Source organism: Amblyomma maculatum, chromosome 1 (genome assembly GCF_055883805.1).
Source record: "Amblyomma maculatum isolate TAMU_Amacu chromosome 1, ASM5588380v1, whole genome shotgun sequence".
Lineage (NCBI taxonomy): Eukaryota > Metazoa > Arthropoda > Arachnida > Ixodida > Ixodidae > Amblyomma > Amblyomma maculatum.
This window is the reverse complement of record NC_139344.1, coordinates 239,756,654-239,772,273: the sequence shown is the minus strand read 5'-3', so window position 1 is coordinate 239,772,273 and position 15,620 is coordinate 239,756,654. Positions and strand designations below refer to the sequence as shown.

Genomic DNA, 15,620 nt, shown 5'->3' with positions numbered 1-15,620 from the left:
TACCCCAAGTTGTCGTTGTAGTATAGATTACTAACTCAAAGAAGGGCGCCACCTATTCACCCGATTCTTCTTTTATTTTAAATAACTATTTTTGCAATGCATCCTTTTTTCGCCATCATGGCCACATAACGAGAGATCTCCTGGTTATGAGTTCGGGTTTACCGGGCACCAACTGAGTATTGACGCTCACATGAGTGCTGAGCACAAATGAAAAGCGTATTCATTGAAATATGCTCACTTTTTTTTTCTACTGGGCTATGCCCGTGCAGTTATAGAAACAATATGGAGTACAAAGCGTAGTAAACAGAGCTGTACTGCGGGGCAGCGCGGAATATTGTAGCAGCGCCCGCTAGTGTATCAGGAGGTTTTTGCTCTTTGCGACGCGCCCTGATGCGCACACATGGCTCACTATAAACAACATGTAATGAAGTTTGCTGTGTCGACTGCAGCGTCGTAACAAGCAGCCTAAAGAGAGAAGCAAGCTGCTTTTAGGGCATGCCTGTAGTGCTTCACGCCACCTGCCGGCGCTGATAGGCATGAACTTTCATGCTCTGTCCAAATTGCATATCGACGTGCGCCACCTAATTGAGCTACGTCGAAAGCATCTAACAGCCGTGCCATTAGTAGTCATAGGAAGTATTTATTGATGTAAAAGAGAAATGCAGCACCAAGAGAGTGGCGCCTCTAGACCAGGCCTCCAATGGCACCGTCTTTAGCGCCTGCTCTACGAGTTGTTGCTAGTACTCAAAGTACGGGCTGGCCAGTGTAGGTGAAAGAGGGAGGGCAGGCATAGAATTTCTTACTCTTACCTAGGGGGAAAGCTGTGCTGCCGTCTATAGGAGTTTACATGGAGCTTCCAGACGGCCAGTTCAACCACCATGGGCGCTCAAAGCATCATGGGCTGGAGAGCTACCGAGTGCAGAACTACAACTTTTGGCCAAAACTAATACAAAGATAAACGTTGTTCTACCGTAAATAATGTCCTAACATTGAAACTATAAATTGCAAAAAGAGAGAGAAACAGCATGTCAGTGTGAGATTTATCCAATATAAGCGATGGCTCTTTCTCCTATTGGCTTAGTTTTGAGCAGCACAAATACCAATATTTCGCACTTAATAGGCAAACTTTGAAATAAAAAAAAATGTTATGAAAATATTTATTGTTGTGCAATCACTTAAGGAAGTTTTTAATGGCATTTCGGGAAACAGAAATCATTTATTGGCGACGTCTGCTTTTGCGCCTTCGCTACTATGGCTTTCGCGGTCTATGTACGAACCTTCAGACGATGATGATGACGAAAAAGAAACATCGCAGTAACGCCACTCCACCTACCCGAGAAAAACTGACTGTCCCGCAACAAGTAGCACACCGGCCCATGATTCTTAGCGCGCCCATGGTGGCTGAAGTGCAGCGCCCTCAGCTTTCCCTCTAGGTAGTGTAAGGAACTCTATGGAGGGCAGGCCCATACAGTGTGGCATGGCATGCTGAAATGCTGATATGCTGAGCAGTGGGGAGAAGTTGCGAGATACTGGCTGTGGTATAGAGAGTGTAGGAAGCAGGGGTGTCTGTACGAGGTCGTTTGAAGTTGACGCCATGCAATTGCCTACTGTCGGGATAGACGCCGGGGCAGAGATACATATTGAAATCGTTGCTTTCTGTAGCGTGCTAGAATGGCGGAATACTGATTTAAGGTGCCAGACACGCAGATTTCGGCTAGTATCTTCGACAAGGAGAGAAATGTTATCAGCCGTACGGGCGCCTTCGTTGGTACACGACGTCGTCTTCAGCTTGTAGCTGCCCGAGCGGCTGACGGCAGCAGTTTTTATACGCCTGCACAGCAAATTGCGTGTAAATGTGTGTATTGAGGTTATAGAAGAAAGCCCTAAAGCTTGTTTTTCGGCAACATCGAAGCCACAAGAAAGAATCGAAAAAATGCGAAATGAAATTTTCTGTGGTGAACTTCCTCTTCGCTGCGCGCTGTTGTGCCGGTGTCGAAAACTGCAGCTGCAGTGGGGCCTCGAACCTAAAATATAATTTCCAACAATAAATAATATTCTTTGCTGAGTTAAGTAGACTGCCGCTTTTGCCGTTCTCTTATCTTCATAATCGCGCTAATTCACCTATCTTAGCCGAAGCTGCAAGTCCAGGATTATGCGACACCTTTTAATTGTGAGGCAAATGTGGGATGTTATAAGATACTGTTATGCACATCTTGGCGGGAATGGTATAAGCTCCCAATGAGTGGCAAAAATTAGTTCCTAAAGTCTTCCTGCGCTCGAAGCGAGTAGTTGAAACTACCATAGAAGAGCAATAGACTGTGTTTTTGAAATTCGTATTGAGGCAACTCTGGCATAATATAAGATATGTTCCATGAACGTATTGATACAAATGGTCTAAGCTTGCGATGCGTAGCAAAACTTCGGACCCGAAATTTGTCCTACGCGCGCAAGGAATGAGCCAGACTGCCATAGAAAGGGGGAACGTTTTTGAAAATTAATAGTAATAACTATATGCCCGTCTAGAGAATCTCTGCGGATACATTGATTGTTATCGTAAACCTACGCAACACGTGAACAAATTACGTTCAAAACACCTTTCCCAGGATATGTCCAAAATGTCTCGTGTGTATGGTTTCCGTCTGTAAATACGGTGTGTTGTTTTCACAGTGCCATGTCGGCAATTAACGCAGGCATCACCAGTGTGAAAACGCAGTACGTGCACTATCGAGGACAAAACTGACCCCTCCAAGTTTCGAACCTTGCAGCGCTGCATACGGCCGCTATCTGGCGACCCACTCCTGGCGTCGTATGCGACGGTTTTTGTGTTTCTCCTCCATCGAAAAGGGGTCGCCGCGGCATGAATTCGGTCGCGCGACCTCACGCTCGTCCGCCGAATACCAAAGCCACTCAGCCATCGCGGTGATTAAACAGACGTCAGCTGTATTTCCGAGAATATTCAAGAGTAGAACATTACCGTTTACATTGCCTGCAGAGGCAGCTTCTAGTGACTCAATTGAGTTGTGCCAGACGTGCGTGTACAAGGATCACGTGATCACGTGATCACGTGACGTGAGCGCTGAACACGTCAACGCACTGGAAATACTGGGAAGTGGCCGTGATCCCACAAAGCAAATTTCTTTCCCTGGCAGTTCAGAGGTCATTATCTCTGGATAGCAAGTAGCGATGGTTTGGGTGGTGTTTATTTTAGTCTACTTGCCATGAAGTTCAAGAGTACCATGCAGAACGTGGTATGCAGTCCATTGAATGTGTGCGATAGTAATGCCCATTAGCTATATTGTTACAGTTACGTTTTTGCGTTTCGTTCGTCCAGTGCCTCCACACAATTCACTTATTGTTTAAATGAGTTGGGCTGCGACAACTGTGCTGTTCATCGCCTCTCAGCACCCAGTTCTTCGGAGGACGTCCAAGAAGGTAGAGCGCCAGAACAGGTTAGCGTACAGGACGCAAGCATAGGTAAACGAAAGGAGTTTCGTACAAACTGTATCGAGAGTACAGCAGCCTGACCGTGCTCTCTGCACAAGACGCCTGTTGCAGTTGTCTGAACTTGGCCCCATAACCCTGAAAAGTTTGGCATTCCTTTGAGATTAGGCAAACGCACCGAAGGGCACCGAAGGGCTACCGTCTCAAACGCCGCCATTCGTCGCGCAGTATATATTGCGCAACCAATCACAATTGTTTCTCTATTGCTGGCCAAAAATTATCCAACAGTTGTTTGCATTTGAAATACTGGCAGAATAGCACTCGCACGCATCCACGCACGCGGGAGAACTATGCAGATACCGAAACCGTTCGCAGAGCACGGCAAGAAGTTTCGGAATGTCGAACCTTTCCAGCCAGGGGAAGTTGCTTTCCCTAGTCTCCTTGTCGCGACCCGCTTGTTTACTGCGCGTGCGACTGACCGCTTAATTAATGCGGCTTCACTATTTGTTTTTATGAGTTGTCAGCTTCTTATTCACTATACAGTCTGAATTTTGTTTTCCTGTTTACACCCGCTCCTCGAAATGAACTCTAGCAGGAAGAATACCATCTGGTTCACACTGTTGAATGTAGTGAAAATGAATTTACAGACTCTCAACTAATTTGCGTTGTCCGTGATGATCACATGAATGATGGCAGCAAAAAAGGAAATATATCTACGAGATTAGCAGGTCGTCGCGACAGCTAGCCAGCTGAGTTAACTGCAGCTATGACCTACGAATTTTCTAGATATGCTTCGCTCTTGCTGCCTATTGTGTCTTGTTCGCTGAACTCCACTCCTCATTCTTAACAATATCATTATTTAGAGTTTTAGGGGGCTCAACGGCGTTTTCATTTGCACAAGCATCCGCCTTCAAATATTTCTGACAAATAAAAAGCAAACTTGCTCCCCGAAGAAAGCTAGCACAGCCGATCTGTAGCGTTAACGACACAGCCAGCCAGCCTACCGACCAATCCATGAGCAGCGAAGGCCACGCCCCTTTTATAATATATTCTTATCTTTAACCTCTGGCTTCTTCTCTTTTGTTTCCGTCACGCCCAATGCAGAGGCAGAATTCTAAGAATCGAATTTTTCACAGAGCAATGACTGAGGAAGGACAAATGAAGACAGTTAACCCTTTAGGGCGACGTCAGAGCAGACCTTAAGGGAGTATCTGCACCTGGCAGAGCAGCTACAAAGGTCGACAACGAAAGGGTAAATTTCATGGTTTTTTGCATTGTCGGGGGGCGGTAGATTGCGTTGTCAGAGGTCGAGTCAGTTAGCTGAAGATGTAGTTATAATCTCCCGCTTTCGTATGATGAAAACTCTCCGGTTTAGGCAAAAAGTTCGTTTATATGCACAGGGTCAAAGCCCAAGTAGAATATTTTCATTCGCTTGTGGTTACCACCTAATGCGTAAAGCAAATGGTGCTCCTGGCAAATGAAGGTATCGATAAACACACCCTCGCTAGCGCCAGCTCTGCTTAAGAAAGGTGGGAGTTCAGCTACTGCCACAAGAGCAACGGGTATGGCGTGCACCTGAAATCCTGGATGCACAGCATTAAGGCTCTTTATAAAGAAGTCAGATTTCAGTGCTAGTCTTTAAAAAAATGTGGCCATAGGACTTAAACGAGGGCTTGAATGCTCTTCAATGGCTTCGAAAGACTTTGGAGATCTCTAAAGCTACATCATCGGATGTGCACCCAAAAATTTTAGAAAGGATCACTAAGTGAACCTTGAAACGCGCTCCCTTATAGGAGCAGGAGATGACTTACTTGTCGTAGTATTTGGCCGCCATCTCCTATATGAGGGTATTCAACAATTGAAACGTTCTGCCAAAAAAAAAAAAAAAAAACAAAATGAGGCAGTCCTGTGCTGTTGCTGTGCGTTGTTCAGTAAATAGATCGGCTAATGGACACGACTTTGCTATATGTATACCGGTTGGAGCTTTTGGTTCAAATTAGCAAAATAGAAGATAAACGCCGCCAAATTTCCTGTCTTTTTTTTTTTTTACCTTAAAAGGGCAGTATACTGCAGATGGGTGCCACAGCTCTCTGTCTATATTGAATGCCAATGACAAATGGTCACAAGGCAAAGCTAAAGATGCGCGGAAACCGGGAGTGCGTTGAGACAACGGAATTGTTGGATTAAGTAGAGTAGTGCGCGGTCGTACGTTTTGGGCCATTGCTTTACTCTTTCGACGAAGAACAGGCACAGAAACTTAGAGGCTCCGCCACTTCGTCAAGCTTCGTCAACTAACATAGTTGGTCACTAGGTTAAGACGTTTTCGCACGGTGTGGTAAAGACAGTATACATATACTGACATATGTGTGCGCTTTAAGCGCACTCATATGCCAGTATGAACCACAAACTAGCTCCATTTAAAGCTTTGTATGCATATATAGCGAGGCAGATCCGGACCATGAAAAGGAAATAACAAGGATAATAATATTGGGATGGAGCGCATTTGGCAAGCACTGGCAGATTATGACTAGCAGCTTACCGGTATCGCTCAAGAGGAAAGTATACAAAAGTTGCATCATGCCTGTACTCACCTATGGGGCTGAAACGTGGAGGCTAACCAAGAGAGTTCTACTTAAGTTGAGGACAACCCAGAGGGCTATGGAACGAAAAACGGTAGGGGTAACATTAAGAGATAGGAAGCGCGCGGAGTGGGTCAGAGAAATTACTCAAGTTACTGACATTCTAGCGGAAATCAAGAAAACGAAATGGGCATGGGCAGGACATGTAGTGCGAAGAGAGGATAACCGATGGTCGCTTAGGGTAACAAACTGGGTTCTAAGGGAAGGAAAGCGTAGCAAGGGGCGGCAGAACGTTACGTGGGAGGATGAGATTAAGAAGTTCGTAGGGGTCAAGTGGATGCAGCTATCACAGAACCGGGTTAAGTGGAGAAACATGGGAGAGGCCTTCGCCCTGCAGTGGGTATAGTCAGGCTGATGATGATGATGATGATGATGATGATGAGAGCGAGGCTATTGAGAGAACTTCTTGAACTACTATTTACCGAAAGTGACATGTACTGACAGCTTTTGTAACCGTAGCAAGACATCATTTCAACTTGAAAATATGTGCGGATTCCGCAACAAAAATGTGATGTTCTTTCTTCCGCGACGGCTCGGGGGCACTTCTACCATCAAAGTCATCGCGCGGACAACGCGATTGGAGCCCATTGTGATAACATGATTTAGGGCACAATACTCGCCACACAAAAGCGCCCGTGTTTCGACCTGGGCATTTCTTTCTTTCTTTCTTTCTTTCTTTCTTTCTTTCTTTCTTTCTTTCTTTCTTTCTTTCTTTCTTTCTTTCTTTCTTTCTTTCTTTCTTTCTTTCTTTCTTTCTTTCTTTCCTTCCTTCTTTCTTTCTTTCTTTCTTTCTTTCTTTCTTTCTTTCTTTCTTTCTTTCTTTCTTTCTTTCTTTTATCTGGTATATGTTTTGAGCTAAATGCTACTAGTGCAATGGGTGAAAACTGGTTATAGCCCATCAGTTCACTCTTTTGAAGCAATTGGAGGCCGTCTGGTCCATTTCGGCTCCGCTCACTTTTATCTCGCCCGAATCAGAGAACGTTTTCATGTTAAGCGTTTGCTGCTTTAACACTTACTTCCATGACTGAACGAGTGGCCGATATATTACAAGCATCATATACTTGCATTTATTCCAACTACATAGGTAATGACATATCGTCATGAACGTAAGCAGACAGAAATGTCATGGTCCTTTAGCCTAAGCTAGGCACGTGTGTATATATGAGCATTATTTCCATGTTTCTTTTTTTCTGTTGCTTATTTTGAGTTTTTGCGCAAAGCGGGTTCTAGAAAAAAAACTTCGATTTACTTTTTCGTCTTGCGACTCGGTCACTTAATTTCCACGCTGCTACTTCTCTTCTTTTTTCGTTTTTTTTTTTTTTACACTGATAGCATTTCATATTGAAACCACCGTGTTAAAATGAGAGATTTGTGCGTTAAATACTGTTAATTAAGCTTTTCTTGCTGGCAAAGAAGGTAAGATCTACGCCACTTTCAGCGCACGGGGTGCCGATATATCACCGAAAAATAGAAAGAAGAACGGCAATGTTGAGAAATATTATTCGGCCAAATAAACTTGACAACGTACTCCAAACAAAACAAAAAAATATCCAGAAAGTCCGCCGAAATGCCTACCCCTTGCTATATACAGGTTAACCCTTTCGGCCCTAGAATTTAGTTTAATATTGGCTGCATATTTCTTCTCTGCGTTTTCCTAACGGATAAATCCCCATAACCACGCATTCATAGTGCTCTTGGCAAGCATTTATGTGTTCGCAGGTCAAACTAGACACCAGAACTCAGTGGATGCAAAACGCGGAAGGGGTCACTTTGGTCACCGCGTTTCACAACAGCGTGAATCAAAGAGTGCTTTCTTATGCAATGTGGAAGGCTGTGTACAGCAGTTTACTTTTTAACGGATAGATGGATCCTGCACTTGCAAGTAAAAAAGGTTGTCCTTTCCGTCAGGCATTACTACTCCTTGCTCTTGTCGCAGATAGGCGAATTTTCTATCTGATAATGCTCCACTTGATCGATAGACTTGTTAAGATCTTGCATGGTCTTCTTGTAAAGCAAAATTTCCTAATGCTTTACCCATATCTGTCTCGCCCTCTTCTACCGAGCTTTACAAAGCGCCTTGGCGACGCTTGCGCAAAGCCCAGCACAACGATCTGGCTCACGCAATTGTCTTCAAATAAGATATTCTAGGTGAAAGAGTTCATAAAATGGAAGATGATATTAACTTCCTTATCTTGACCAAAAGCGACAAAAAAAACCAATAATTTCATCGATAGCCTTATGCGGAGCAGGTATCTGTTGGCGAAGAAGAAAAAACAAAGCGTTTACGAACGTATCATGTGCTCGTTCCCAAGAAAAAGCAGCCAAGAGTTGTCTCACACGTTCTGCACGAGCATTGGTGCATGAGCTGCAGTACGCAGGCCCCAGTCGCTTCCTGTAGCTAATACTGGAATGAATAAAAGTGCAATTAAAACAGCTGCTTTTCGTCGTTTCTGGCACAGTGGATTCGCGCAGGATTTCTGAACAATAAAACAGCGGTTCAAATTCACCTTGACCGGGATTTTCTTTCTCAATGGCAGCAAACAAATAATTTATCGTACTTCCTGGATGTGCGTTACCTTTTAGTTTGCATTATGGGATGCTCTGATTCAAACTTCTGCAAAAAAAAAAAAAAAAAGATGCTGCGAACAGAGCCGGGAGGCAAATTGAATTTTAAGATACGGGAACGTTATCAGAATGCAATTAAGAGCCCCTAAATTATTTTCCGCCTTCTAAGGGTGTGCGCAAAATTTAGGTTGCATTCAGGAGCACTTTTAAGCCGAAATCGTCGCTTAAAATGCTGACAGACGGAAAAGAATAAAGGAAAAGGAAGAGATCGGGATTACTAAATGACGCCACCAGGACCGAGGGGGTTAAGCTCATCACATTTGTTTTTATCTGAGCTTCTGAATAGGTGCAAATTACGTAACAGTCTTATCCTGTTACTCTTGACCTCAGCCAGCATTTGGGGACTCACCGTCACTCACAGAAGGGGCTGAAATGAGAATAAGTACTACGCTGCGAGCGACGAAAAGAAAGAGGATAGGGATAACGTTGTGAAGCAGATGGACATAAGTGCAGGGCTGTAAACAAACTTGAGCTATTGATACCATAGCGGAAATCGAAAGTAAATGCACTTCGGTGAAGCTTAAAATGCGAAAAAAAAAAATAAAATAAATGATGGTTTTGCAGAGTAACCGAGTACCGTCAAATTTAGTATACAATCCGCGGGTGTTTAAAAGTTAAACGTCTTCGTTGTGGACAATCTGCAAGCGCGGCCTGTGCGCTAGTTCTGCTATCAGAACATCCGTCATAACACGTGCACTATCTAACATGATTATAATTAATTGTCCGCCTTTCTTGCGTCGCTATCCTTCAGACGGCTTTTTGAGCACGCTTTTCGGCACTATAAACTGGGATTTTGATTTCGAAGAGCACCATTCGCTTCACTTGTGAAACCAAATTAATACGCGCTTATGATCACGGACTTCCGACTGTAACAGCACATCTGCGGCAAGTTTCAAGTCGCAGGCAGGAAGACAGTAGGTAATGTGTTAGAGCCTTCTGTTAGAGCATCCGCCTCGCATTCGGGAGGTACCGGGTTCGATCCGTGAAAGGTTATTAGGGTTATGTGTTCCTCGACTCTTTTCAGTGACGTTTGAGTTTTTGCATGTGAGTCAGCATGCAACAGTCGCATATGACCATGCATTTTCGCTGCTGGTTGAGGAAGGCCGGTTTGGACGAGTCTTCAGCTGGAGTGAAGATTGCTGGGAAACGTATCAATAACCTTAGATATGCGGATGATACCACTTTAATGGCAGAAAGTGAAGTGGAACTCAAGAGACTTCTGATACGCGTACAAGAAGAGAGTGAGAAGTTTGGGCTTAAACTGAACATTAAAAAGACAAAGATCATGGCGTCTTGCCCTATCAAGTCCTGGAGCATCAATGGACAAGAAGTGGAAGGTGTGACAGATTTTCTCTTCTTGGGCTCCAAGATTACCCTGGAAGGAGGCTGCAGCCATGAAATTAGGAGACGCCTGCTTCTGGGAAACATGGCTAGCCTTGACCGCCTAGCAGAGACATTACACTGCCAACCAAGATCCGTATAACTCGTGCTATGGTCTTTCCAGTTGTGATGTATGGATGCGAGAGTTGGACTGTGAAGAAGGCTGACCGCCGATGAATTGACGCGTTTGAATTGTGGTGCTGGCGAGGACTCTTGAGAGTTCCTTGGACTGCCAGAAGATCAAATCAGTCGATATTGTCGACCATAAACCCTGACTGCTCATTGGAGGGTGAAATTCTAAAGTTAAAGCTTAGCTACTTTGGTCATCTGATGAGAAGAGAGGAGTCGCAGGAGAAAGATTTGATGTTGGGAAAGGTTGAGGGTCGCCGTAGAAGGGGTAGGCAGCGAACGCGATGGTTAGATGGCATCCTCGAGGCGCTGCAGATGAAGTTATGTGATGTTAGGAAGATAGTGAGAGACCGGAAAGCGTGGCGTGATATGGTCCATAGGGTCACGAAGAGTCGGACACGACTGAACGACTGAACTGAACTGAATTTTAAAATGCAGACAGGGGCCTCAGTTAGCTTTATTGAGAATGTTGATCTCGCACTCAGTAACGAATCGGATATCAGAGTACGCCGGCTGTCTAACTAGCCGTATAATACTGCGATGCACCACAGATCCGGTTGTTAGGACGAAAAAAAAAATGTTCTTTTTCGTCCCTGAAACAAAACAGCGTCATGCCTTCTGCATGTAATACTCAACAAACAGGATTGTGACCTGAACGTGACGACAGGTATTTCAAAAAAAGGTCTTGCAACGAAAATTTAACGACGTTTATCAATCTCCCGCCAATAACAGCCTTCACCTCCGCAGTGAATTTGTATGCAAAAATTCTTCAATGATAAACAAAGCTGGAAATTATTTCTATGAAAATAAAATTAATTCCAGCAATATCCGGTTATCTAACCGAGGAATACAGCTGTCCCAAAGCGACTCAGGCTATGGTATATGCCACAGTGGAGCGCTCGAAGTAATTTCGACCACCTGGGGTTCTTTAACGGGCACTGATATCGCGCCTTGCTCTTCATATTCATCGATAAGCAGCAGCCGCGGCTGGGATTATATCGCGCGTGCTTGAGTTCCGCAGTTCACCACCTTAAAAACTGAGCCACCGCGGTGAGGCGCGGGCACATAGAGCACAGGCTTGAAGCATAATCAGCTGAGTGGTTAGTCTCCAGTATCCCATAACAATCATGTCGTACCAATACGAAGCACTAAACTATGGTGCCGGAAATAAGCCTTCAAGATCATCAGTCTGAGTTTCTGTACTTTCGCATCCAACGAGTTCACTGAGGTTGTGTAATGAGCGCGTATTTCCAAACAGATTTCCTTGAAAATAAACGGGACAAGACGTTGCGTTTTTGTGCGGAACTGAGAGCTGGAAATTGTGAAGTTTGCACGTTTAGCTGGTTATACGGGTGAATCGTCACAGCATGAGCTTTAGGCGCTCATATGCCACCCCTCTATGCCCATTTATGCCACCGTCGGGCAAATGACGTCATGCTCGAAATCCCCAAAATCTACGCAGTCGCACTCTGCCTCAATAGCGTGCCAACTTTGTAACTAATCAGCAGTGTAAGCAGTAAATTTAACTCGACAATTTATGCGATGCGACAACGAACTCTGGGTGTGCTTGCTGATCGCGGAGGACCGTGCACCTCGGCTTTTTGAGTGGCAAAGCCTTGATTTTGTTTTGAGTTGCTGGCTGGTTGATTTACGGGTTTTAACGTCCCAAGGCGACTCAGACTACGATAGACTCCGCAGTGGAGGGCTCCGCGGATACTGGCATCGCTCAGTACATGATTGCCTTGCTTTCTGCCTCCATCTAAACACGGTTGCCGCGGCCGGGATCGTACCAGAATCTCGCGACTCAGTGGCAGCGGGAGCGTCCCACCATGGCGGGCTTTGTTTAAGCGGGAGCACAGCTTTCACTGTGAGGCATTAATTCGTTACACTAAGAGTATGGCAAGTCCTAGTGCTAATTGCACATTACGTACATAACAGTGCTCCGAGTGGTGGAAAGCCGGTAGAAATAACTCTGACTTGATACTTTTCTCTTGGCTGTAGTTACCAGCTTACACGCGCCACTGATGAAAGTCTATTGCTGCATAATAGTTTACATACAGTTTAGGGTGCCATTAGAAGATGCCTGACAAATGCAGTCGCCTTAGGCTGTGCGCTATGCCCCCAATTACAGTTCAGTATTTTTAATGAAGGGATTAAAAAAAAAAAACACGTACACATACAAATAAAAAAAAAACTTCAAGCTTGTATCTTATTGCAACAAGCGAAATGTGCTTAGGTAGATCAAAATTTATGAATGTGTACACATACACACGAATAAATTTTGATTTGATATGATTGTTCCCTCCTGAATTACCCAATCTCTCATCGATTCGTACGTCCGTTAGCGCACACACTAAATGTTGTGCAAGCATGTCGATGGGAAATTCATGAAATAAAATTGAGAGCAAGATTTTCAGCTGTAGTTTCTTATTCCAGTCAGTCGCATTCTTCAGGAAACCGTGCAAGACCAGCGTGAACTGAAATATGAACAAGACAGTGAGAATAAGAAAAGCAAAACGGCAATGTTTCATTTGAGGGAGACAAAATACTAGAGCAGATTATTTTCATTTCAAAGGTACTAAGATCGCCCTTAAGAAATGTTGATAGACCCGGCCTATTTTTGCTCTCCACGAGCTGATATTTTTGTGTTTTTGTCCTCACGTATACCAGTTACTCATTCGCGCTTCGTTGGACGATGATGGTGCATGCACCATTGTATAGTAGTCAATCACGCACGAGCTAATTTACGTGCTCAAATTTCCTTATGCCTTGTCGTGGAGATTTCTGTGAGGTGTATTGATGAGAACAGCGATCTAATCGTTTCTAAACACATGCAGTTATGAAGCATCGGAGTTACTCGTTCGCAGCGGCGTCAGCTAGCTCCAATCTAGAGTCATTTCATGCACCCTGACAATTAGTTATGATCGGCAACAAATTTGTACGTAACGCGTTAGGAGAAACTGCATCTCCCACGAATTTCAGAATCATCTGGTTATTTTCGTAAGGCGTAAACGTTCTCGGTAATAAAAATATATTTTTTTTTTTTCAGCACTCGATTACTGTCATTTTTTGCATTTTTTTTTCAGAACCTAGCTGTAAACAACGCCATAACTTCCAGAACTTGAAATCTGCGGTTAACTATGTGTGGTGCCGCACACAATTCCAACGCTGCATAGGGGCAACGATTGTGTAGCGGAGAAGCAGTGCGCGTTGGTATGTCCGCGCTCTTAAACCTTGAAGTATAGCGTGCTTTTGACTAGCCTCGTGTTCCGCGCGTCGCCTTTCACTACGGCGGCATAACGGAATTTCAAATTTAGTGAGCTTGATACTTGTTCCCCTCAGAGCGCGAACAGCCTTCGTATAATAAAGTAATGTACTTCGGACCGGCGCTAAATGGAGATACTTTTCAATGTTGACAAGGAACCTTGACAAAATAGCCAAATAAAACTTCGAAAAACAACTGCAGATGAAATCACCAACGTACGGACTGGAACAAACTACAGATCAAGCAAGCAACACGAGCTCGTTCTTTCCCGTGCATATTTATTCTATGCTAATAAAAATAGATGAAATATAAAGCAGTAGTAATAATAGTTCTACTTTTCTGTAATTGTTATTACTTTCACGGTCTGTTACTGAGTAGTGCAATCAGATAGATTTCAGATGAAGGAATTATAATCGCAATCGCTTACTTGTTTTTGTGACGTTTACAAAACTTATCTGTGATCCTAAGAAATCGGCACCTCGTTAATAAAACGAGAATTTTCGAAAGGTGTAAGACTTAAAGTAATATTGATTGAGAACAGCGTTGCTACGAAATGGACCACAACTGGCAGATGCAAACACATGTATGCAAGATTCAACTGCCACATTAAGTGCTACAGATGCGAGAGACCCCTGATGCTTCGAGTAGAGTACGAAGGTGTCCAAATAAATGACGTCACAACTCCCACTATTGTGTTCGCGCTTCACGCTTCCGCTATAAGAGTCGCCGATAGGTTTTCCTTTTTGCAGCCGTTGCCCGATAGGACTCAAGATCGGAAAACGATAACAAGCGATAACTAGTCCGAATTAGAACAACAATTCTATTATAGTTATATTTTATTTTCACCCTTTGTCAATGAAATAAGCGACGTCCAAGCAACCGTCGTCGCCGGAATCTGCCAGTAGGCGTGGCACACTACTGGGCAAAGTGTTATTGGATTGCGCCATCTCAGGGCTCTTGAAGGCAAGCGATGCCAACAACAAAGTGCACAGAAGAGTGCACCAGAATTGGCAAGGAAGTGCAAGCGTGGCACCGTGTGTCTTAACACCCCTTTGCATCGAATTTTAATGCCCGCTAGGCATCGATCGCAGCTACGAGATAGACACTGCACGATGAAGTTGGACAGCTCTGCTTCAGCACAGCCCTGAAGCTGAAATATGCTGAACTCTCGCTGACGCGACTTCGACGGAGAGAGAAAATGAAAAACTTGAATGACGGAAAACGTACTCCGCTAATATCCGATTCAAGGCCTGGATTTTTATCATCAATAGATGTGCGATTATGACACAGCACGAAAAAGAAGAAAGGCAAGTTAACAGCACTTCGTGCAAGCAGATCACGCCTCTTTGTTTAGAACCCACGAAGAATTAACGCAAAATATGCGAGCACAGTGCAGGTCGCTGAGGTAGGCAATGCCCAGTCGCTCATGCTCGATTTATCGAAAGTTATCCTCTTCCTCAGTCCCCGGGGTGAAGCCGTTGTCACCTCACTTTTTTTTTTCTTTTTTTTTGGAAATAAGTAAAATATATATTGTTTCTTAGTCGCAGCTAAGCTAAATGGTACTTCTTCTGCCCAGCGTTTTTCGTAATATACACGACAAAGCTTTCTTTCTTACCAGAACACTTGAATCTTGTAGCTCATGGCTCCTTGGAAATGTGGATCGTGGCAATTTGGCAAGACCAAAGTAAAGGTAATAAAGAAAGCAGCCAATGACCTTATTTCTTTCAAGCATTTCTCCTATTGGCTCTGATGCCTTTGTTTTCCATACGTTAGTACCGCTTTCATTTAACAGAGACATGGATGGCTCTCTTAGCTAGTAACTATTTCTACTGTATTCGAGCTTTCGTCCCCTTCGGTGGGGCATTCGGGCCCGTCTGTTTTCGCTCGGTCCCTTATTCGCTTGTTTTACTCTATACTTCATCCCCACACTCGCAGCCGCATTTTGCAACATCCTGAAAGTGAAGTTCCCGAAAGCTGTACAGAATCAAATACTCTATCGTGAACACGAAGCAACGGGAATTTTGTACGAGACGCGCCCCATTTACAATAATCTAGACATTGTCATCTAATGCAATCGAGTAACGTGTCGTAAATAACTTCAGTGGCCTTCCTTTGTTCTGGGGCTTTTTTTTAGACCTTGT

The 15,620-nt window shown here is 44.1% G+C and overlaps 2 long non-coding RNA genes across 5 annotated transcripts in view; one reads left to right on the top strand and one right to left on the bottom strand.

Moving 5' to 3' along the window:
- Positions 1-15,620, bottom strand: part of LOC146206020 (uncharacterized) — a 103,716-nt gene that overhangs the window by 17,507 nt on the left and 70,589 nt on the right. The window lies entirely within an intron of this gene.
- LOC146206022 (uncharacterized) overlaps positions 1-15,620 on the top strand; it is a 37,544-nt gene that overhangs the window by 18,609 nt on the left and 3,315 nt on the right. Inside the window, exon 3 of one of the 4 annotated variants that reach the window (XR_014704317.1) lies at positions 4,578-4,693. The exons of the other annotated variants lie outside the window; for them this stretch is intronic. This is a non-coding gene — a long non-coding RNA (uncharacterized LOC146206022). The remainder of the gene's footprint in view (positions 1-4,577; positions 4,694-15,620) is intronic. 4 annotated transcript variants of the gene reach the window in all.